The following is a 14926-nucleotide window of genomic DNA, read 5'->3' on the forward strand; positions in this document are numbered from 1 at the left end:
GATGTTGGGGGGACAAACAGACATACAAACATACATACATATATATATATATACATATATACGACGGGCTTCTTTCAGTTTCCGTCTACCAAATCCACTCACAAGGCTTTGGTCAGCCCGAGGCTATAGTAGAAGACATTTCCCCAAGGTGCCACGCAGTGGGAATGAACCCAGAACCATGTGGTTGGTAAGCAAGCTACTTACCACACAGCCACTCCTGCGCCTATTAGTGATATATATTAAATATTTAACCAGAATACATATATAGTGCATGTTATTTTATTCTTTTATTCTTTTACTTGTTTCTGTCATTTGACTGCGGCCATGCTGGGGCACCGCCTTGAAGGGTTATAGTCGAACAGATCGACTCCAGGATTTATTTTTTAAAGTCTAGTACTTATTCTATCGTTTTTTTTTGTCGAAACGCTAAGTTACGGGGACAAACACATCAATGCCAGTCGTCAAGCGGAAATGGGGATACACACAGATATACATATAAATATGTATATGTGTGTGTATACGAAGGGCTTCTTTCAGTTTCCGTCTACCAATTCCACTCACGAGGTTATAGTAGAAGACACTTGCCCAAGGTGTCACATAGTGAGACTGAAGCCGGAACCATGTGATTGGGAAGCAAGCGTCTTACCACACAACCACGCCTGCATATGGGTGCGTATATATATATAGGTATTTAGTTATTTGAATTACATACGTAAACCAGCAACGGTTCAAATAAAAATAAATGCATTAATTTTTGACATCATGCGAATTTAAGAATTTTCGAGAGAGCGTGAAATAATTCCTATTCGGAACGGAGAATCTCAAAGCAGGCAAAACTATAAACAATAGTTTGTAGATATTAGGTAAAAAAAAAAAAAACCTTTGGATAGAAACTTTGACTTTCTTTTATCCAATATTTGGTTGTTTCCCCCCCCCCCCACAATATTTACACGCTATTGATTATAGCTTCAGTTGCTTCAAGGTTCGTCGTTCTATAAAAAAAAAAAATATGAATTTTTTCTTATTCAGAATCTAGAGTTTCGGTTTTCAGTAATCGGCCGTTTGGTAATTCTACTGGAGCTAAGAAATAAATAAAATTGAAATATAAAATATAAAATGTTTTCGATAAAAATTGTCAAAAATAGAAATATGAAATTAAACATTAAAAAAAAATTAAACCTCGTATTGTGAGTGGAGAAAATAATTTTAAATGTTCTTCGCGGCGTTCGTGTCTAGAGCAGGAAAGCTAAGAAAAAATGAAAATGTTTCGTTTTATGTCCGCGTCTTCATGACGCAGGAAGCTGTTCTGGCTTTAAAAATTAATTAATGGACATGAAGGATCTACAATCCAGTGTTTGAGTTTGTTTGTTTGTGTGTGCGCGCGCGTACGTGTGTATCTGTGTTTGTGTGAATGTGTGTGTATGTATACATATGTGTGTGATACATATAATAGTGTATTAAATGTACTCTCTCTTTTACTCTTTTACTTGTTTCAGTCTTTTGACTGTGGCCATGCTGGAGCACCGCCTTTAGTCGAGCAAATCGACCCCAGGACTTATTCTTTAGAAGCATAGTACTTAATCCATCGGTCTCTTTTGCCGAACCGCTAAGTTACAGGGACATACACACACCAGCATCGGTTGTCAAGCGATGTTGGGGGGACAAACACAGACACACAAACACATACACACATACATATATATATACATATATACGACGGGCTTCTTTCAGTTTCCGTCTACCAAATCGACTCACAAGGCTTTGGTCGGCCCGAGGCTATAGTAGAAGACACTTGCCCAAGATGCCACGCAGTGGGACTGAACCCGGGACCATGTGGTTGGTAAGCAAGCTACTTACCACACAGCCACTCGTATACATTACACACACACACACACACACACACACACACACGCATTAAATATGTATATGGTTGTACAGAAATGCGCAATCTGTACACATATATGTACATATGTATGCGTGTGTGTGTGTGTGTCGTTATATACGTATATGAGAGAGAGAGCGCGCGCGCGAGAGAGAGGTGGGGAGAGTACGCACGCACGCGTATGTGTGTGTGTGTGTGTGTGTGTGTGTGTGTGTGTGTGTGTGTGTAAAAGAGAGTAAGAGAGAAATTAACTGACTTATAAAGTTCATGTATGAAGTTTACTTCACGGCATAGCATCATTATCTAATTATTGTTTTATACTTCAGCTCATCCGTTCGGAATGTGGTGATAGCGGTCAGGTTCAATTATCCATAATTAACTACCAAGGTTAACCCTTCGTACACATCTGCCAAACAAGAAAGCCAAACAAGCATGACAGCTATATAGTAAAATAGTGGAGTCTGTAGATTAAATGGATTAAACCTTTAACATTTAAACCGGCCATATCAGGCCCATATAATCTACGTGTTTTATGTTCAAACTGACCAAATTCAGCTTCTCACACCTATTATACAATGTCTTTCTAAAAATATGCTGTCACATCATTGAAATCTAAAAGCAGTGAGATAATGCATGTTTAAATCAAACCAATTTGAATAAATAAGTATAACATTTTAACAGAATGATCTGAATGCTAAAGTGTAAACTAAGCTAGATTAAGTTTTATGCCGTGAGGGAGATGAAGAGAAATCGTTTCGGGCAAAACCCTTCATCAGAGAGAAGAAGAAATGCAAATATCAGTTCTATAATCTTATATAGGTTGACGGGACTGACTATGTCTTCCAACACCTTATAACTACCAACAACAAAATAAAAACAAGCGACTGAGATTTGGACTCATACGTACTCATACTCATAGGTCCATAGGGTGGTATTCTTCTATTCTTCTCTTCTTTTGTTCTTTTATTCTTTTACTTACTTCAGTCATTGGACTGCAGTCATGCTGGGACATCGCCTTGAAAGTTTCAGTTGAACAAATTAACCCCTATATGTCTGTAGCTTTCGACCGGCTAAAATTACCCAAAATTTGCAAATTTTAAAACTCATCAACTCTTTATTTATTGATTGATTTATGGCGAATAGGAATTTCATGTCAATGATTAATTTACAAAACTACACCAATACGCCAAGTATGAAATCAGTTGCAACAAAAATTGAAGAAATTGAAAAGTGGCAGCCAAACAGAAAAGATCCGACGCAAGCTCAGTGCAAGCCCACTCACTCTGGCCATTCTCGACATATTCACTCACCTTTCTCCACTCTAGCCTTGTTTTGGAAAAACAAAAAAAAACAAAAAACATGTTTTGGAAAAAAAAATACATGCACAGAATAGAATGATCTTGTGCACGTTTGTTCACAGGCATTCTCAATCAGGACGGACTGGGATAAACAACAGCAACAACAATAACGATAATTAATGAATAAATGCATGAATAAAATGTATGTGGTGGAGGCGCAATGGCCCAGTGGTTAGGGCAGCGGACTCGCGGTCATAGGATCGCGGTTTCGATTCCCAGACCAGGCGTTATGAGTGTTTATTGAGCGAAAACGCCTAAAGCTCCACGAGATTCAGGCAGGGGATGGTGGCGAACCCTGCTGTACTCTTTCACCACAACTTTCTCTCACTCTTAATTCCTGTTTTTGTTGTACCTGTAATTCAAAGGATCAGCCTTGTCACACTGTGTCACGCTGAATATCCCCGAGAACTCCGTTAAGGGTACACGTGTCTGTGGATTGCTCAGCCACTTGCACGTTAATTTCACGAGCAGGCTATTCCGTTGATCGGATCAACTGGAACCCTCGACGTCGTAAGCGACGGAGTGCCGACAAAAAAAAAATGTATGTAAGAGAGTGGGCAAAAGGTTTAGTTTTTGTGCTCATCTCTTTCTTATCCAATGACGTTAGTGAAATAAAATAATTACAAGTAGAGATCAAAACCGGTGTGTGTACTCGATTTGTCCCGGATTTTACTTCTTAAAATTTGAGGCTCGTAAAGGATAATTATCGAGTGGGTGGTTAGCTGGATTACGGACGATGGCACGTTATAATCTATAACGACGATGACGACGATGATGATTATGATTGTGATGATGACGGCGACAAAGAACGACGATGAAAACAGCGGCGGCGGCGAGGTCGACAACTACATTGATGAAGGTTGATGATGACATTTATTGGGATGAGGAGGATGATTTAAGGGTCAGATTAAGGCCCAGCATGGCAGCGGCCGACATCCACACCTTTGAGCCTCATTACTGTCACTGCCACCGCTACCAATATACCACTCCTCCTCCACTTACAACTACTACTACCGTCACCGCCACCATCATCGTTAGTATCCCCTTATTAGTATTATTATTATTACTACTACTACTACTACTACTACTACTACTACAAACACTCTCACTACTACAGCAGCCACTAACTTGTAGGAAACATTACCAGATTTGCCGGTTCTTTACTCTGGAGACACTAATAGCCTACACACTTGACCTGCATCCGCAGGGGTTACGCTCCTGTTGACCCTGGTTGTGAGAAGAACATTTCACGAGCGCCAAACTAATTGTCAACGACTTCCTGTGTGTATGAGTGTGCACGTGTGTGAATGTGAGAGTACGTGTGCGTTTATGTCTTTTTTTGTGTACGTCTGTATGTTTTTCAGTGTATGTATGTATGTATATATGTATGTATGTATGTAAGGTAAGTAGGTACGTAGGTAGGGAGGTAGGAAGGTAGGAAAGTAGGTAGATATGTATATACACACACATGAATGAAAATAAAGAGGAATAGAAGTTAGGAAGCTTTTAGATGAGCAGGTTTCATATCTATTTTGTTTGTACAGATTTTGTATATGTATTGTATGTATATATTTATGTATGTATGTATGTATGTATTTATGTACGTATGTATGTATGTATGTATGTATGTATGTATGTATGTATGTATGCATGTATGTATGTATGTACACATGTTTTATGCGTGTATACGTGTATACATGTCAATACACACGCACTCACACACAGAACACACGCATACACAAATTGTTAGTAAGTAGCTGAGATGAATACTGATTGCAGATTTCGGTCCCTTTTTTTTTTTGGCACGTACGCTGTACGTCGTCGAACAACAGTGAGCGATCTACAAGTATTGAGGACCGTATCGTGCATTTTCGTATACGCTGGTACAATATTGATTTTTTTTTTTCGGAACCTTTAGTTCCAGAGTCATTCTAGATTTTTCCAAAGCAAATGTAGTCTCACTCTAAATTAAACAAACAATAAATTTACTTGTGTGGTAAGAAGCTTGTTTCGCGTTAAGGTTGAAGCACCTTTCGCTTTACCTGGATGGAGAGCAGGTGTGGTCACCGCATGTCCAGTTCTACCTTCCGCAATTAACGTCCTTAACGGACGTTGGTAATTGGATCAAGCAGAGACCTAGGCTGGGGGACTGGCAATTGGAATGCCGACAGGCACTTCAGCTACTCTCTCGGGCGGGCAATGCCGGCAACAGGAGTTCCACCGCGGATTTTTATAGCAGGTTAGTGGGATTTAGGTCCAAAGACGCCTTGGGGGAGACCCTGGGCTACGATGAAAATCAGTTGACCAACCTGTTCAGGAGAACTTTCGTGCTGGACAATTACCAGAAATCCCTGGCTTGGCAGTGCTTCCGTGCGGCGTTACCTGTTCGTGATAAACTGCCAAGGCCCGGAAGTGCCGTATCGCCGACATGTCCGAGGTGCGGGCAGGACAGGGAAACCGTCTTGCACGCATTCGTGGAATGTCCGGAATTAACGAGACTGATAGTTTTCGCAGAACAACTGTTGTCATCGATGGGAAGAGTACAGCTATCAGCTGAATCTATCATCGAGATTGTGCCGCCTCTTTGCCTCAACAGGGAGAGGAAGGCTTGCTTTTCCTGCGTAGTAGCCATACTGAAAGAAACAGTATGGAAGACGCGTGTAAGAGGCATAGTGACGGATACTTTTGTATCTGGCCAGGGGTTAGTTAACTTTTTAAGTTACCGCCTCAGTACTAAGATCAGGCTGAAGAAGAGGTATCTGTCACGAGACAGATTCATGAGAGGATGGAAGCCTGTGGCGAGGAAGCTGAGAGTGTTTGGCACCAGGTAAGTGGAAGCCAAAATCAAGGGAAAGTAAAAGCAAGGGGTCTACCCTGGTGGTCGGATGCCTATCCTTCAGGAAAGCCATTACAAATTGCATATGTAATGAGCAATGCTTCAATCGAACATTGTAAATATAATCCAATTTTTATTGTGTATTTAAAATTGTAAATATTTAATCGATACAGCTACTTCACCCTTTTTATTTTTGTCTGTCCTTGTTCGTCCCCTCTTTGTAATGCCTTTATGGCAAATATTTATGAAATAAAGAAGCTTGTTTCCCAACCACATAGTTCAAGTTCTGTCCCACTGTGTGGCACGTGTTGTGTAATTGTCTTCTACAATTGCTTCGGGCCGACCAAAGCTTTGTGAGTGGATATCGTAGATCAAGGGATCCCAACCATTAAAATTTTTTTTTTTTTATCTATGGATCCCTTTGATTACAATTTTATTCTGGTGGACTACCATAACCATTCGATGTTTAAAAACTAGTTTAATAGTAACTTCTTTCAAAATTCCTGTTTTGTTATTCACTCATCCAGTTGTGTAGGTTGAATTATGTAAAACGTTAGAAAAAGATACCTAGTTGTTTCTTGAAATACATACCAGTACATACATTTAAAGCAAAAAATTTTCAGGGGCCCTTAAAATGTTATTGTGTATTTCTAATTTACTATTTTGTTGCATGGACCCCAAAAAAATCTCGTATGGACCTCGGTTGAGAATCACTATTGTAGACAGAAACTGAAAGAAGCCCGTCGTATGTATCTCTATGTGTGTGTGTGTGTGTGTCTTTGTGTCTATGTTTGTCCCTAGCGCACCTTGACAGCATCCTACTGTTTTGAAAAAAGCCCCGCTTCTTTGAAACTAGTAGAGTGTCATTTTTGAGTGGTCTGTCTGTTAGTTTTAGCAGGTAAAGTCTCTCTCATTGACTCGTTTATATACGACTCATTACTGTTGAGGTTGCTTAGCCCCCAAGTCAGCGATTATTAAGAAGACCTATGATCAAAGATGTTCTAAACTTGACCATCCCTTTTGTATATCATGGACTACATTATCCAATGTGGTCATGGTCTTCAAGGGCTGATAAATACCTGTTTTTAATTAAATATAGGATGTATATTGTGGAGGAGCGTGGCTTAATGGTTAAGCTGTTGCACTCATGATCACAAGATTGTGGTTTTGATTCCCAGACTGACATTGCATTGTGCCTTTGAGCAAACACTTCATTTCATATTCCTCTAGTCCATTAAGCGGGCAAAAATGAGTAATCTTGCAACGGAACGGCTTCCTTTTCAGGATGGGGGGATGGGTGGTGAATATATGTCACAGAATCCGGGAAACCGGCATTATGAGCCTATGGCTCGTGGAGGACATTTGATCCTTCGATAGAATGTATATTGGTTTCAAATTTTGGAGGAGGTGGGTAAGTCGATTATATCGACCCCACTGCTCAACTGGTACGGGAGACATACCCGTAATGCAAAATGTTTATTTTATAGTATATATTTTTTCTTCCCGTTCGGCAAACCCGGGATCAACTGAAGGTCATAGAGACGTAAGTATATCTTGAGAAGTTCACTACCGACCCATAGGATGATGGTTTTCTCTTTACTTTTGAGCACTTAGTGTATTATTTTTGCTGTTTAGGAGATGCTGTTTGATTGATATACGATCTGCAGAAACCGTCTGGACTGAATTTAAGCATCTTCTGACCTATTTTCTTCTGACATAGAGCGTGTCAATATCATGGACGTATACAGAGCGTGTTAAAATATTTTTGATGCTTCCAGTTGGTTTTAGGATCTACGCAGTGGATAGACAAACGTAAATTTGTATGTATGTGTGTCATTGTTCAGTTTTATTTCAAGAATTCTTGCCTATAGAGAAAGAGCCGATTTCTAACCAAGGCTTCTTCTTTTGAATTTCAACATCAACATCAGGGTATGTATGTATGTATGTATGTATGTATGTATGTATGTATGTATGTATGTTACTTTCTGCTGGATAGACTGCCTTCGCCACGGCTTGGGTAAACAGAGGAGCTCTATCCACCCCACATCTATTTATCATAAAAAGTAGACTACAGTGAGAAAGAAAAAAAATTGACATAAAATTGACTAAAATTAAGAATAAAATTGACATACAATATGGACACTATAAAGCACAATATCAATATACAATATGCACGCACACAGGTTGCAACACGATATATACAATATACAAACACAGACACAGAGAGTTTAAAATGCAATATATACAATACACACACACACACACACACACACACGCATACCCACTCCACACGCACGTCCACAAACACATGTTGTTGAATGGCCGTTGACAACGTTGCAGTTCCTCCGCCCTTTGACGGGTCTTATTTTTGGTCTGCAGAGTATTTAACAAGCACCCACCTCACTAAGCAAGCCTGGTGGGGTTGCCAGTTTAGTTGCTGACGACCCGACCACGCAACAGGTTGAACTTGACTATATGGTACCAGTAGCACTCAAGGCTGGGGTTTTTTTTTTGTTGTCGGTCAGTTATTTTTAGCGTTTTGACAGAAAAAAGTCATTCTAAAATTGTTTTTTAACGTAAGCGTGCCAAACAAGTCGAATGCTTACACTGAGCAGGTTTTACAGCCACATCATCCAAACCAACCGGGTGAAACCGGGCTTAACTGCTAGTACATATTTATATGTGTGTGTATATATATATATGTATATATATATATATGTATATATATATATATATATATATATATATATATATATATATATATATATATATATATATATAGAGAGAGAGAGAGAGAGAGAGAGAGAGAGAGAGAGTTATATATATATATATATATATATACATATTTATATATAGAGGTATATATGAATATATATATGTGTATATATGTATATATATATAGGCGCAGGAGTGACTGTGTGGTAAGTGGCTTGCTTAGCAACCACATGGTTCCGGGTTCATTCCCACTGCGTGGCACCTTGGGCAAGTGTCTTCTACTATAGCCTCGGGCCGACCAAAGCCTTGTGAGTGGATTTGGTAGGCGGAAACTGAAAGAAGCCCGTCGTATATATGTATATATATATGTATATGTATGTGTGTGTATATGTTTGTGTGTCTGTCCCCCCAACATCGCTTGACAACCAATGGTGGTGTGTTTAGGTCTCCGTAACTTAGTGGTTCGGCAAAAGAGACCGATAGAATAAGTACTAGGCATCCAAAGAATAAGTCCTGGGGTCGATTTGCTCGACTAAAAGGCGGTGCTCCAGCATGGCCGCAGTCAAATGACTGAAACAAGTAAAAGAGTAAAGAGTATATATATATATATATATATATATATATATATATATATATATATATATATATATATATATACACACACATACACACTCACACCAGACAACACGCATCATTCTCTGCACTCTATTCTAGAAGAATATGTACAGAAGATGCCGATCAGTGCATTTACAATGTACTCGGGAATAATATGAACAACATGTATATTTACATATATGAGGAAATCATACACATACACATATGCCAACAGGTACACCTACACTCTCACTATTTCCATTATATGTATGTATGTGTGTGTGTATTATATCTATGCTCACGCTACCTGTACTCACCTTACTGCAGTGCCTATGTATTTATACACACTTTCAACACGCCCAGTGGTATTAAATGACTATTCCCATATTACACACATTGAAAACACCAGTTCGTTGGTGGCAGAAACTCAACTTCAAAGATGGCTTAGGCTGAAGGTAAATAAGAGAAGGAATGGAAATAACAGAATCAAATATGTTAACAGCATTGAGCATAATCTTTTGGGAAAACATGTGAGAAAGTTAACTAAATGATTGATAAGATTTAACCTGATATATGTTATAACTTATCCAAGACATCTTGTTTTGAATCAGCGCTGACGTCACAATAACAATGCATTATCATTGGGTCGTTTGATTTTCTTTTTAGAAAAATTATAGACAACTTAGCATTAAATAGGCTGAAATCCAGAATTTGTAGGAACGTGAGATGTTAAACATCGGTAATATTTAGTTCGGAGGTGAGTTCCTGGTAGAGTTTAATAAGTACATTTGTTCGAGGAGTGAAAAATATTTTTAGAGCTCTTTCATTTCACCTGAGAAAGAAAGGAAGAGAATGGAATTCGTTGTTGTGGTTTTGATTGTGGGTAAGAAACATTTAAGAGTTCGCTGGTAGTTTCTTTTAACAATGAATTTGTTACAGTTAATTTATTGTTTTTTTTTTTTTGGAACATATCTCTGTGGTTAGGAAGCCCCGACCGTATGCTTTCTGATTCGGTCAGCACTGTACAACATCTTGGGTAAGTAGGCTATAGGATGTAGTAACCCTAGGCTGAGGTATCTCAAGGCTGCACAATACCTAGCCAAGGAATTTGGTTGGCGGAAATTGTATGGAAGCCCGTTTTAATATATTTATGTATGTGTGTTTATTTGCGATTGTCACTTCACTCTTGACAACCGGTGTTAGTTTGTTTAGACCCTGTAATGTAGCAGTTCAGCAAAAGAGAATGATAAAATAAGTACTAAACTTGAAATAAAAGCGCTGGTGTGTGTGTGTGTGTGTGTGTGTGTGTGTTGAGGTGGGGTTGATTTGTTCAACTAAACCCTTCGAGGTGGTATCTCAGCATTGCTGCAGTCCAATGAGTGAAATAAGTTAAAGGTAAAAGGTAAATGCTGTGCATCTATCAGGAAGTGGAATAGAGATTGTGAGGCGTTCATACGTTTCTGAAAGGTATCGGTGGTATGAAATGAAGTAGACTAATCGAAACAGTTCACATACTTGATTTAACAGGTTTTTTTGCTTTCCGGTGCCCATCGCACCGAAGCTGATTATTGAACACGAAATTTAGCTGAGCAGATCTTTCTGATCTAGTATTGCCGCTACTCTATTAGCTTATGCTCTTCTCTGAGTGACAAGAATTTTCAAGTGTTTAATCCGTTATCAAAATAAAGGTTTCTGATATAGGTACTAGATTGGAAACTCTGGTGTAAATGATTGCCCGTACTAATTGACTGATACTCATTTTATCGAGCCAGGAATGTTATAAGATAAGTTCCCTCGGCGTGTTTCGAACACTTTAACGTGAATGTGTGATTCAGATACTTTTCACTCTCTCACGAACAAAATAATGGCAAATTAAAAACCGAATACAAAAAATGTCTACACATTTGATTATTATGTATAAAGTAATATATATATATATATATACAATCGCTATGCAATTCTAAGCAAGCTACCTCTCAAATTAATCTTTAAGAAAAGTCAATTCCTAGCTTCAATGCAATGTCAATTTTTGAAAGAAAACGGCGCAAGTGACGGAGATATTACAGGGAGTTATTCTATTAAATCTGGTGGGATGAAAAGCAGACTTTATAAGTGTTTTTAACTTTGTCCGTGAAAGAGTGAAGAGAAATACTTTATGATGTTTAATTTACATTTAACTATTTAGATTAACTTTTCATTTTTTTGAGTTAATAAACATAAATATCAATCAAAGACTAAATAATACAGAAGATAAGATGAAGATCTACCTTCTAACGCATGGGTCGTGAGATCAAATTCTGCTGATATATCTAAGTTGCAAACAATTCTATTTACTTCACTTTATCTGAGTGGAAGGCTGCCCTGGGAAAGTTATCAACGATAGACTAGCGTCCTATTTAGAAGCAGGTTTATCTAGCAACCATTTTAAGCCACGGAGACTTGAGCCCAGTCGTATAGTAACTCATGGGCTTCCTTCAATTCGTAACTAATAAATTATCAAGTCAGCATCTACGAAGGGGTACTGAAAAGTTCTTAGCTTTAAAGGTATCGCAAAAGGCCCTGTTGAAGGCTCAACCTTCCGAGATCTTTTACAGGGCTTAGAAAAACTTAAGTACCGCAACAATAAGTGTGTGAATCTGAGAGGGGAATATGTTGAATAAAATCATAATTAACTGATCTTCTTGTATTTTCTTTTACCTAAAGCTAGAAAAGTTTCTTAATATAATAAAAGTGATATTGCCAAACCAAATGTGATTACTACTTCAAACAACTAAATATTCACAGAGACGCTGGCAAACGCTGCAGAACAAGTAGTAATACACTATCAGACCAAAATTAACGATACAGGTTCAATGTGAAGTCGGCGACAGTTGAAAAAGCGGGAAAATCCTCCGATCCTTTCATGCATATTTTAGGCTTTGCTTTTAGAAAAAAGAAAAACAAAAGAAACAAACCCCACAAAACATATAGATTCATATTTCAGTAGTAGTTAGAATAGTAGTTGGTGTTTAGCCACCGATCAGTCCTAAGCATGTACACTTTTATTCAATGGTATTCCGGCCATAACCATACCGCCTTTGCATACACACACATTACTTACATACTTACGCACACACATATGTTTGTATGTATGTATGTATGTATGTATGTATGTATGCAGTGGAGGCGCAATAGCCCAGTGGTTAGGGCAGTGGACTCGCGGTCATAGGATCGCGGTTTCGATTCCCAGACCGGGCGTTGTGAGTGTTTATTGAGCGAAAACACCTAAAATTTCCACGAGGCTCTGGCAGGGGATGGTGGCGAACTCTGCTGTACTCTTTCACCACAACCTTCTCTCACTCTTACTTCCTGTTTCTGTTGTGCCTGTAATTCAAAGGGTCAGCCTTGTCACACTGTGTCACGCTGAATATCCCCGAGAACTACGTTAAGGGCACAGGTGTCTGAGGAGTGTTCAGCCACTTGCACGTTAATTTCACGAGCAGGCTGTTCCGTTGATCGGATCAACTGGAACCCTCGACGTCGTAAGCGACGGAGTGCCAACAATACAATACAATGTATGTATGTATGTTACATATTTGTCTTTCTGTATGTATGTATGTGCATGTATGTATAGAAAGATAGATAGACAGATAAAGAATTACAATATTCAACGTATCTACTTTCATTTGCAGGAGAATATACGATATGATGGAGCTTTGGTTGCTAATTTAAATAGTTCGAGCTACCATGTACTTACTCTCCCGTTAGCTCGTTCTACTTTTAACAGTAATTTTTTTCACAATTATCTAAATTAGCAATAATATATAATAAACATATTTACGACCTGTTTTGCATGCACTTCTCTCCACTCTCGCTTTACAAATGTCATTTATAAAGTCACATGGTAAAGGACCACTTCCTTTTAGTCACTGCAATAACAACAGCCATTCGGTTTACTGCAGCAAGTGTGTACAGCATTATACTACACACTTGCCTAAAAGTAGCTAAGCTTTACATTAAATTATATATCCGGACAAACAATGTGAATGGCAACATTATTAATGCCCGGATATTTACTGACATCAGAATGACGTAGTGATACAAGAAATACAATTACTATGAAAGCGATATGTGGCAGATGTTATATTGATATTGTTTAATTATTACTGTGTTATAGTCATTCAAGAGTGTTAGGCTGGTAAAATTGTTAGAGCATCGGGCAAATTACCTCTTGTTATTTAGTTATGATCTGAGTTCAAAAAGCTACCGAAACGAACTTTAATTTGAACCCACTAAGGATTGGATAAACTACAGCTCTGGAGTAAAATTCGACTAACTCAGAATTTTGAGCTTTCTTCCTCTCTTTTAGAAATGAACATTATAAAACTTCTTCCAATTGGTGGATCGGCAGAATCATTAGGGAAGCGGACAAACCTTTTTGTTGTATTTAGGTACGTTGCTCTGTTTGATTTTGGTGTTTTGAGTTCAAGTCCCGCTGAGGTCAGCTTTACATTTTATCGTAATATATATATATGGAGAGAGAGAGGGGAGGAGGGAGAGAGAGATCTCTGCAATCAAGAACAAAGAAACGCGAGAAAAACAGACATAAAACGGAGAAAATTACATATTTCAGGAAAAAAGCAAACGTGTGTGTATGAGTGTATACATTTGAATATTTTCATATATATGTATGCGTTTATGTACGCATATGCATATATATGTATAAATGTATGTATCTTTGTATATATATATAAGAAACGATGAATTTTTTCATTACGACATTTTTCGTTATTTTTTTCATTATGAGTTTTTTTCACGCTGACTACTTGATAAATTCTTATAAAGAGTTTATCCTATGTTATATTATATATATATATATATATATAGTTCAAGACTTACTGTGTAAAAATAAAGCGTGCGTTCTGTCGTGTGATACAAACAATATATGAGTATATGCATATATATGTACATCTATGTACATACCTTCATCTACATGTACATATAGATACATATCTGGGTACATGACGTTGCAAAAGAACATGGACAAAACGATAAACAAGGTACAACAAACAAGCAGGCCACATACAGAACATATCCTTCATCAGGTGCCACTATTAAAACACCGGCGTTTATATATATATATATATATATATATATATATATATATATATATACGAGCAGCCACACAGTTTAACTCAGTACACACATCAAACACCCTCATGCACACACCCGCAACCACACTCCCACACCCACGCAAGCACATAATACCTGAACACAGACAATATATATACACACACGCAATACGCATAAACAAAGACAACTTTCGCTCACAAACATACACTATACACATGCACACTTTTTGGTCACTGACACACACGTACACATGTACGCACACCATTGGTAAAAGTACACATCAACTGCTACATGCAACACACACACACGTTACGCACACACACGTTACACACACACACGTTACACACACACACACACACACACACACAAACACACACACACACACACACACACACACATCAGACTCACTCGCCCCCGTTCACACATACG

General features: G+C 38.3%; 2 long non-coding RNA genes across 4 annotated transcripts in view; one reads left to right on the forward strand and one right to left on the reverse strand.

Moving 5' to 3' along the window:
* Positions 1 to 279: 279 nt before the first annotated feature.
* On the reverse strand, positions 280 to 10026 carry LOC149136539 (uncharacterized). Of its 2 annotated transcripts, XR_016241044.1 has the most exons (5): positions 9952 to 10026; positions 9703 to 9834; positions 2790 to 2952; positions 2139 to 2288; positions 280 to 1080 (listed from the first exon to the last, which is right to left on the reverse strand). It is a non-coding gene; the product is annotated as an uncharacterized LOC149136539 (long non-coding RNA). The 2 variants fall into 2 exon arrangements; XR_016241043.1 differs by having other exon boundaries at positions 9703 to 9970.
* Positions 10027 to 10033: 7 nt separating this feature from the next.
* The window catches only part of LOC106881905 (uncharacterized), a 16603-nt gene continuing 11710 nt past the window's right edge, over positions 10034 to 14926 (forward strand). The window contains exons 1-2 of one of the 2 annotated variants that reach the window (XR_016241045.1): positions 10034 to 10268; positions 13734 to 13815. This is a non-coding gene — a long non-coding RNA (uncharacterized LOC106881905). The remainder of the gene's footprint in view (positions 10269 to 13733; positions 13816 to 14926) is intronic. The other variant, XR_008263802.2, reaches the window with a different exon arrangement.

The sequence above is a fragment of the Octopus bimaculoides genome, chromosome 3 (assembly GCF_046866305.1).
Source record: "Octopus bimaculoides isolate indiv1 chromosome 3, ASM4686630v1, whole genome shotgun sequence".
Lineage (NCBI taxonomy): Eukaryota > Metazoa > Mollusca > Cephalopoda > Octopoda > Octopodidae > Octopus > Octopus bimaculoides.